This window comes from Oculina patagonica, chromosome 5 (genome assembly GCF_052425735.1).
Source record: "Oculina patagonica isolate OP01 chromosome 5, crgOcupat, whole genome shotgun sequence".
NCBI classification, from domain to species: Eukaryota; Metazoa; Cnidaria; class Anthozoa; order Scleractinia; family Oculinidae; genus Oculina; species Oculina patagonica.
Genome location: NC_135762.1, coordinates 32,213,472 through 32,223,292, shown reverse-complemented (window position 1 = coordinate 32,223,292; position 9,821 = coordinate 32,213,472). Strand labels below are relative to the sequence as shown.

The window sequence follows — 9,821 nt, the reverse complement described above, 5'->3', positions numbered from 1 at the left end:
ACAGTTTTTTTGTCTGAAATGACGCACGAGATAATTAGGAACAAAATGTGAAATGACGCACGAGATAATTAGCAACAACATGTTAAATGACGCACAAGATAATTAGCAACAACATGTTAAATGACGCACAAGATAATAAAAAACAAAATGTCTAACTCACGTACGAGTTAATTAATAACAAAATGTGAAATGATGCACGAGATAATTAGCAACAACATGTTAAATGACGTACAAGATAATTAGCAACAACATGTTAAATGACGCACAAGATAATAAAAAACAAAATGTCTAACTCGCGTACGAGTTAATTAATAACAAAATGGTAAATGACGCACGAGATAATTAAAGACGAATTGAAAAATGACGCATAAGATAATTAAAAACAAAATGTCTAATGACGTACGAGTTAATTAATAACAAAATGATAAATGACGCACGAGATAATTAAAAACGAATTGATAAATGACGCACAAGATAATTAAAAACGAATTGAAAAATGACGCATAAGATAATTAAAAACAAAATGTCTAATGACGTACGAGTTAATTAATAACAAAATGATAAATGACGCACGAGATAATTAAAAACGAATTGATAAATGACGCACAAGATAATTAAAAACGAATTGATAAATGACGCACAAGATAATTAAAAACAAAATGTCTAATGACGTACAAGTTAATTAATAACAAAATGTGAAATGACGCACGAGATAATTAAAAACGAATTGATAAATGACGCAAGATAATTAAAAACGAATTGATAAATGACGCACAAGATAATTAAAAACAAAATGTCTAATGACGTACGAGTTAATTTATAACAAAATGTGAAATTAATAATAATTAATAACAAAATGTTAAATGACGAACTAGATAATTAGTAACAGAATACTGAATGACGCACAAGATAACAACAAAATGATAAATTGTTGTACGAGATAATTAAAAAAGAAATGATAAATGACGCACGAGATAATTATTTATGTAAAATGACGCACGAATGATATAAGCAATAATGTAGAATGACCTTTAGTTACGAAATATGTTTTTTCCTTTCATGTTAAAAACTAAATTAAAAGAAATAATAAGCAGCAATGTAAAATAACGACGAGACAAGCACGAAATATATATTCTTATTTTCGCAATAACTGTCAAATTTCTCGCCCGTTCGTTGGTTAATTTTGGCACAGAGATAACGCCATTGCGCCCAAATCTTGGAAATTTCGCCAAACTGTGAACAGTGTGTTTGGCGTTGTGCATCTAAACTTTGAAGAAAAAATCTTCAACATCGTCTAATTAGATGACTTTTAATTCAGATTGGATTCAACTGACCGGGAGCATGCCCCTGACCCCGCTACTTTCTGATATAGCAAAATTCATCAACTCAAACCACCAGTTATTATTTGGTTGCAAATATAATTCACCCCCAATAAAACCATGGTCCATTGGTGAAAACAGTTAATCGGTGCACTTGCAATATTTTTGCTATTATTATCCCTTTAAACTGCAAAATCTGCATCTTTAGGTACGAACATTCAAAAAAGCGCTTCTGAAGTTCTGGAAATCGAACATTTCCTGGGGGATCATGCTCTGGACCTCCCTGGTTACCGAATATCATCGACTCGGCACTAGGGTATACGCATCAGCAATATAGAGTTGTTAATCCTCGGGCGTCCACCGTCGTACAAAGAGGGGAGGGGACACTCCCCAGATTTTTAGTTCTATTAAGGCACAGCGAAACTATTTTGCACGGCACAGAGAGCCCTTAGCTTAATTTTGGTTGGCTTTGTTGTCATATTACGTCACATGACGTCATTAGAGCCGCCATCTTGGATTTCAACATTTCCTAAGAAAGTCAGTAAAAAACAGAAATTGATACAAAATCAAGCCACAATGCCTTGAGTAATCGTAAAATTCGGTTAAAATAACTGGAAAAATAAAGAAAATTGTTAAAAAATGACGTTTTTTGGCCAGACCTTTTTATAATTATGACGTTGCCATGGCGACGTCAAGTATCATGGATACATCAAAATTTCTGCAAGGGATGAATGAATAGCTACTGAAAGTTTCAGCATTGTAAAAATCTTTTCAAAATTTTGAAAAAACCTCATGGGGGGAGGGCTGGCATCCAACCCCCTCCCCCTTTTACATCCGACGGTTTTAAAACAATTGGCAGAAAATGGAATAATCAGTACCTGACATAAGGCGATATGGGAAGGTTTGCATATTTTAACTTTGCTGTGATTACATCTTAAACACCCGACCTTAGGGCAATTTCTTCAGTAGTGTAGCAGCTGCTGTAAGCTTGTAATTCTACTGGTCCTCTGGGGTAATAGTTGCTTCTGTTTTGGGGATAGGGACATTGTTCCTGTTGTTTGTTCTATTGTTCTCTCGAAGGGTAGTGATCCGTTCATGTGGGACTTGGGAAGAGCTGCTCCGATCCAATTTCTTGAACATTGTACAAAGGAATAACAAACTTGCTCCTCGTGCATTGTTGATTTATATGAGCTCTTGGGGAATTTTTAAGAACACTCAAAAAGTGCGAGTTTGTCTATGCACCTCTATCGTGTTGTTAAGTAACTCAACAGTGCACTCGGGTGCGTTAACTGTTCCCTGCCTTTCTACATATTTTCTAAGAATTTTCTGTCGGAATAGGGTAAAAGAACAAAGTATGGTTTTCTCTTCATACTAATAGAGCATAATTTTCCTAGACTTTGCATGCGATCAGTACGGGGGCATTGTTGTTTGATGTCTTCAGAAAAATCGGATACATCCGACTGGGTTAAGCGAAGGTATTCCGAACGCCGATCAACAAAGTACCTGTTTACAGGTGTTAACGATTCCGCGAAAAAATAAGTTACAAAAGCCGGGCTCGGATTTCCAGCACGGTCAAAGCGACTGAAAAGGGATGCAAAAGTCAATGTAATCGTAATGAACCGAATTTAAGCCTGGGTCGAATATTGAACTTGGGCATGTGCATTGGTCGATTACAGGGCTAAATTAGCCCTGGCTGAAAATTGATCATGTAATAGCAACAGAATTCTAACCCCATCGCCGGGCCGGCTCCTAGGAAAAACCTCACTTCTAAAATCACGACATAACATGTGTAAGGTTTCCCGAAAATATTCTGTTAAAAAACTTGTGTCTTACATGCATCTTTCTAGGGAATGGTATAAACTTGCTAGTCGACAGCAATAGCGACAAGAAATGAATAAATTTTATATAAATAGAATCAGTTAAAGTATTAAAATCTACAACCCAAAGACAGAAAGAGTTGGGAATGTTGTAAAAACATTCCCGATTAGAGAGAGTTTCTAATTCAATTTAGCAATCCCCATTACTGTACTGCTGTAGGATCCCCCGTTGCCCCTATCAATGTTGGTCCCTCATTTTACAACCTTGTGTGTGTAAGGTCGCTTTTCACTCAACATTGAATAGGGGAGGGAGGGGAAGAACAAAAGGGCAAAACTTCCCAAGACTTTTTTCTGGGGTTGTAGAATTCGTAAGTTGGACGTACGTCCTGCATGGGTGTGGCAAGGGCACTTTAAGTCACAATAAAATGAAATTTAAAATAGTTTGTGGACATATATGTCCTATACTAAAATGGTATACTAAAGCTAAGATTCACATGAACGGAAACAAGGCCTAAATCTAAATTGCCAACAACGGAAATATGTCGAAATTTTAAATGCTGTAACTGAAATTTTAAGCCAAATGAAAGAAATCTGTCGAAAAACAACTGATGTCGGCGAAAACAGAAATCCTTCCAAAATAACAAATGCCGAAAAACTGAAATCTAAACTGATATTCCGAAAATAGAAATCAGTCGTAAACCAAAATACCGAAAAACTGAAATACGAAAACCAAACTGCGGAAATGCCTAAACTGAAATTTTAGAGCCAGATTATTTTATTTTCGGTCGAAAGCTCAGGATGTTCTTGGCCGTAAAGGAACACTGGTTACTTTGCTTATTGCAGAAAGGAGACAAGTCGAAGAAAAAACTCCATCGCAGTAAGTCATGTTTGTTATTAGATTTTACAGTATTAACGTGCGTCACACGACATGCAAAATGTTTCAGATGAATTTTTTATCGAAAATGAGACCAAGCAACCTTTTGAAACCGAAGACTTTTAAAGCCGTGACATTATGCATGCAGGCCGTGATAAAATTTAATTAAAATAAAATTCAATTGGTCATTATTCAAAGTTTTTATTTTGAAGTCATCTTTTCCATCGATAACTTTATTGATCTCGTAAAAAATTCCATTCAAGTTCGCACCGATACTGTACATTACCAATGTTTTGCTGACGTCTTGAGAAGTGTCTTACTAACGTCACTAACCAAATCTAAAATATATCCAAAACATGTTGTGCAAACATTCGTCTCTTTGTGACATGCGACTTTGACGACCAACTGTGCGGAAATGAAAATCGACACACCTCCTGCTAAATAAAAAAATACGGGTTTAAAGTGGAGTCCGCCTTAGCCTCAAAAAATGTACCGTCAGTTCACACCGCTATTTGTAGAAACCAGAAAAGCGTCTAGTTTCAAAGTTTGTCACAAAAACACTGCGTGACATGTATGACGTTACCTCTTTTATTTACAAAAATAGCTTCAACTTGTCAAAGCAACTACAGTTTCACAATGGTGAATGTTAGTACTTTGCCCCTTAAGCTTTTTTCTCTGTCCTCCCGCCGAAGCAAAGAAGAGAACATGATTGCAGATTAACCCAAAAGTCTACCCAGGGTACCTTCAACGATTTACTGTCAAAACTGAAATGAAACCGATTGGCCCAGGCTATCCCGTCGTTTTTGGCCGACAGGAGACTATCGTCTAGGACGCCCAAAGGGTAAATTATTAATCGGCCACGCCCGATTAATTAAGCGCTGGAGTAAAATTAAGGAAAGAAAACACTCGAATCGAATGAGCGTATTTCAATATTCACTAAAAAACCTAAATGTGTTCTTGTCCTCTATATCGAATCTGGTTCTGTTGTCGATTCCAGTTTTAAAGGGAATCACATTTTTGAATAAGAATCTGCAGCGTTAAGCGTTTGTAGTTGTACTGCGCCCCATCTGCAGCCGTTATTCTATTACGAACCCAAGAGGAGCGTTAGCTGCTAGATCGCTTCGGGCTTCGGGATGTGTTCTGCATGTACTCAACTATTTTCCTAGAAACCGCCGATCCAGCCCCTTGCTCGGTCGACCGAACCGACTCTTGGTAAAAGCTTTGCCAGGTATTAGAATGTTGGACTACTTTGTGTCGAAATAAAAAGTTTTTGTTTATTTTGATGAAATATAGCCTATAAATGGCGTGCAAATGATTTAGTACTGAAAGCATGAAAATGAGCCGTTTGTCATTTTTGAAAAGCAGGAGGGAAAAATTACCCAATTACATTGTTTCTTAGCTAAAATTCGAAAACAATTGAATTTCTCTCAATTTTTTAAAATTCTCTGCTTTGAACGAGGACTATATGTTCTTTTTTCTGTCCCATGGTGTTAAATTTTGTTTGTAACTCTCTTCCGCCATATACTCTTATGGTATCAGAGAGGACTTTAGACCAAAATATTAAGGCAACAATTATCAGTGTCAATTATCAGTGGTTTTCATTTACTGATTGATTAAGCAATAGGCGTACCAAAATGTATGGTTTATAGGCTTAAAACGATTTTATCCCACAATAGGCTGCTTTAATCCGGTATATAAACGATTAGCACAAGGCATTTTGAGTAAAATACGTTTCCTAATTTTGCCACTAAACCAATTGAGATATATCTCTCGCGAGTCTTGGAAATGAGCGGATAAATAGCGTTAAAATTAAAGAAGATAGAGTAATAATAACGGGTGAAGGTATTGTTATATTAGGCAACGGTCTTTAATGAAACAGAGTTAAAATTCCGAAGTAATTGTCTTGCAAACAGGAATCGAGTTATCGTTAATTTGTTTGAGGAAAGGAAGAGCCTCTTGGTTGACTGTATGGATGCTTGGACGCAGCCTTGGTAAGAGCTAACATGGCAAGTCATTCAGTGAATGTGTTTAGTTTAGTGAAGAAAAGTCCTGACAAAAAAGTGCTTCTTATATGGACATCGTAATGTAACATAAATCCAACACAGTGTAAATAACAACTGCAAGTGAAATCGAAATTGAGTATTCTTACTACAATGATGCGATTTGTTACATTTCACGATCTTTAGTCTAGCGTGGGTTGATTTCTCAAGACGGTACAGTTTTGCACATGAATTTGCAACTGAAGAAATAAAACCTACTCGACCATTTGGATAGTAGTAATGCTTCACTATTTTGTTTGTATTTTAATTTGTCTTTTTCGTGTCGGGATAATTTTATATTTGTGTATTTGTAAATACATCAAGCGGGAAATAAACGAAAATAAACGAAAATGTTATTTGTTCGTGTGTGTACGCGTCAAGAAGATTTCTTTTGACTTTCTGTTGTGTTTTGTAGCGGAATAAGTAAAAATATTTAAGCTACAGAAACGTTTAAGATACTGTAGCCAGCATTGTGAAGAAAAAGACTCGAAAAATAAACCGCAAGTGCACATTGTATGTCAGTCACGGAAATGCCTCAGCGAGAACTCAGCATTGTTTTACCAATATTGACTGACTAGTTTTTGTCAAATAAAATTACGCTTAGGGTATAAGCACACCGTCCTACGCAATGTCCTTTAGTAGAAAAGGATAATTTTTACAAGGAATTAGGCAGAGAAAATCATTAATAAACCTTTTATATTACAGTGAATGCTTACTTTAAATAAATAAATTCATGCTAAATCCATTTCCAGGGTTTCGAGGGAATTAAATCACAGCAGACAATCTAAAGAAGTCTCTTTTCATTAAAAAACATCTCCAAAAACAATTATCGGCTCTGAAAGTGATTGGGTGTAATTAATGTTTTCTTATGGCTGTTGCGTTGATGCGTTATCAACCTTATTATTATTCAAAGTTGCTGTAAAATTTTATTTCATGAATACGCTTCGAAAGCGACAGGAACAATTCTTGGTAAGTCCTTATTGTATTAAGTAAATTCCAGATTTTGTCACTTGCTTAACCGAATAGTGCTCAATTGCAAAAAATTGGCCTGAAAAACGAATTTTCTGAAGCAAATCATGTCGCCAGTTATTGTAATTTAGACTCAACGGCCGAAGTAAGGAATAATCTGGTGTAGGCCTTAACTGAAAAAAAAAAAACTGGCACTGAATTATTAGTCAAACTGAATGGCACATGCTCGCTTGATAAGCATCCAGTCACTATTATTGTAAGATACAAAATTGATGCATAATGATTTTCCAGTACTCTTTTAGAGTGACTCTTTCATAGCATATACTAGAGCAAATAGTTTTGATTTTATGTTATTTTTGAATTTCGAAACCGCGAGTTGTTCATTGGCCACTTGTATGTTTTGCCATTCACTATAAATTTATTTCTAAAAAAACTAACTAAGGGGAGTTCCGAAGTTGATTTATTTGTCGTTCGATCTTTGCGACTTTTACAAATAATCAATACTACAAAAGGAAAAGAGCAATAATATAACAATAACACAAAGCATGAATATGCATTTACAGAATTGCCAATAACAAAAACACACATACAGGCAGTACCCAAGAAACTTGGCTCGCATAATGGAGTCTTCTAGAACATTTTGATTTCTTTGAAACAAGCCGTTTATGAGTCATTTTGTAGCAAAACAGGAAACTCGGTTAAATCAACATTGAGCGGGCCATTCATTTATTTGGAGATGGAGTGTGCAAATGGATTGCTGCAGGCAGATTTTGAATCAGAACTTTTAATGCATAGGTCATTACGTTTTACCCACAGGGCTTTACTTCAATTTTGATTAAGAAAAGGTGATTTAACGTACATTTGCGTAAAAAAACGATATGACTGTTTTAAGAATTTACTTTTCTGAATTTTAAGCACCATTTCACGGAGTCATTGAAGAGCAGGTGACAAAGTAAATTACTCAAAACGGAAATGTTGGTTTTACGATCTACTAAATTATTTTAAGACCACCAGACATAAACAAAGGAAACAACTTATTGATTATTGCGCTTTATTGTAACCCCGGACAGTAAAACTGATTCAATATACTTGGAACACGAAAAAAAAATACAGGAAAGATGCACAAATTTACTAGAATTTATTTTCGACGAGGGAATAAAAAGTAGTGGGCTGGGCTTTGCACTTGATTTTTTGTTTCGCCGAACAATGTAAGATTACATTCAACTTGTTTAATGACTATTCTATTGTCACAAGCTTTAATTTGTCAATATTTATGATAGATTGTTACAAAACGAATCTAGGAATTCTAATTTCATTTGAAAACTAAAAATTGTAACGTTTTCTTGTTGTTGCGCGCTGTGTTGTGAATTTGTATTTCAGCTCAAAGTTCCTTTAAGGGACAATAAAAAGAGGCATTTATCATTCTTTTATGAAATCATTTGCTGATATCGGTAGCCTGCAGAGCCCCAAAAATAACAAGTTAACGCAGAGCCCTGATTTTGAATAAAAAGGGAAAAATACGAATAAATTAAAATAAACGTTAACGTGTTGAGCCATTTTTCAATGATAAAAATTGTCTTAAGATCTATTGTAATTGTAAAATAATCATTTATTAATGCTAAAAACAAATAAAAAAATGAAACACCAGAAAACGATCGTGGCTTTGAGATTGCGAAGATTTAGATTTATGCAAAATGTTTTCATACTCTAGCTACTTGAAAGATAAAAATTTCAAAATTAAAACCAGATTGTCTCACCAATGAACCAAAAATAGGCAAAAAATTAATTGAAGACTTACAATCTTTTCTGCGGCTTCCTTTAGGGTGTTTCTATCCTTTAATTCACTATTTGTGGTTCATTTGAGCTATTTAGAATTCTGTATCCAATAAAATCTCCTTAAATAGCTTGAGCTTGTAAAGCGTCAAGTTTTCTGAATTGAAATATAATATCTAGGTTTAATTATAAATTCGAGAGGGCAGAGCAGTTTTTGCGAAGTAACTTTAATGTAACATGAAAGGCAAGATTACCTTTTCATCTTTTATATATTATTAGTATAGGTAATCGCATGATTTCGAGTGCAATTTGGGATAAATCAGCACGAGTAAATTTTTCAAAGGCTAACCAAATTGCACAAGCCCGTAGGGCGAGTGCAATTTGCAGTCTTTGAAAAATTTACTCGTGCTGATTTATCCCAAATTGTACGAGAAAAATCATGTGATTACTTGTTATTAATACACATACAAAAATTTCACTTGAAGTGGATGACAAACAAAACGTGTTCAGTGGCTTACCTTTCGGATTCTTTCTTAAACATAACGGAGTTGCCGGGCTTTGTAAAATCCAGATACTGCTAGGGAATTTTAAATCTCTCTGTCACGCATTATCAGGTGCTTTTATCCTTATTCAGTTGTATTGGTTTGGGCTGAAATGTCCAACTTCAATTCACGCTTGTAATCTTTCTTCTTTACGAGCCGTCCCGTAAGAAAATCCACGATTGGTAGCTTTCAGTAGTTTCGTAAAGCCTCTCTTGTGCTGTACAAACGTCCAATTCCTAGTACTCTAGTTTATATAATGTAATGTATATGAAATAATTCATATATGAACTGCGGATGGATATGAAAGTGATAAATGATCATCGCAGTGAATTTCCAATTTAAGCAATTGGAATAAAGAAGCCTGAAAAAAATTCAGGGCTTCAACGGGATTCGAACCCGTGACCTCCGCGATACCGGTGCGATGCTCTACCAACTGAGCTATTGAAGCCACACATTGGGAGCGAGGTCAATTGTGAGTTCATATTTTA

General features: G+C 35.3%; 1 protein-coding gene across 1 annotated transcript in view; it reads left to right on the top strand.

Annotated features, from left to right (window-relative positions):
* Positions 1-3,993: 3,993 nt before the first annotated feature.
* LOC144653684 (galanin receptor type 1-like) overlaps positions 3,994-9,821 on the top strand; it is a 21,968-nt gene continuing 16,140 nt past the window's right edge. Inside the window, exon 1 of the mRNA XM_078513744.1 lies at positions 3,994-4,013. The gene's annotated coding sequence lies outside the window, so the exon portion shown is untranslated. The remainder of the gene's footprint in view (positions 4,014-9,821) is intronic.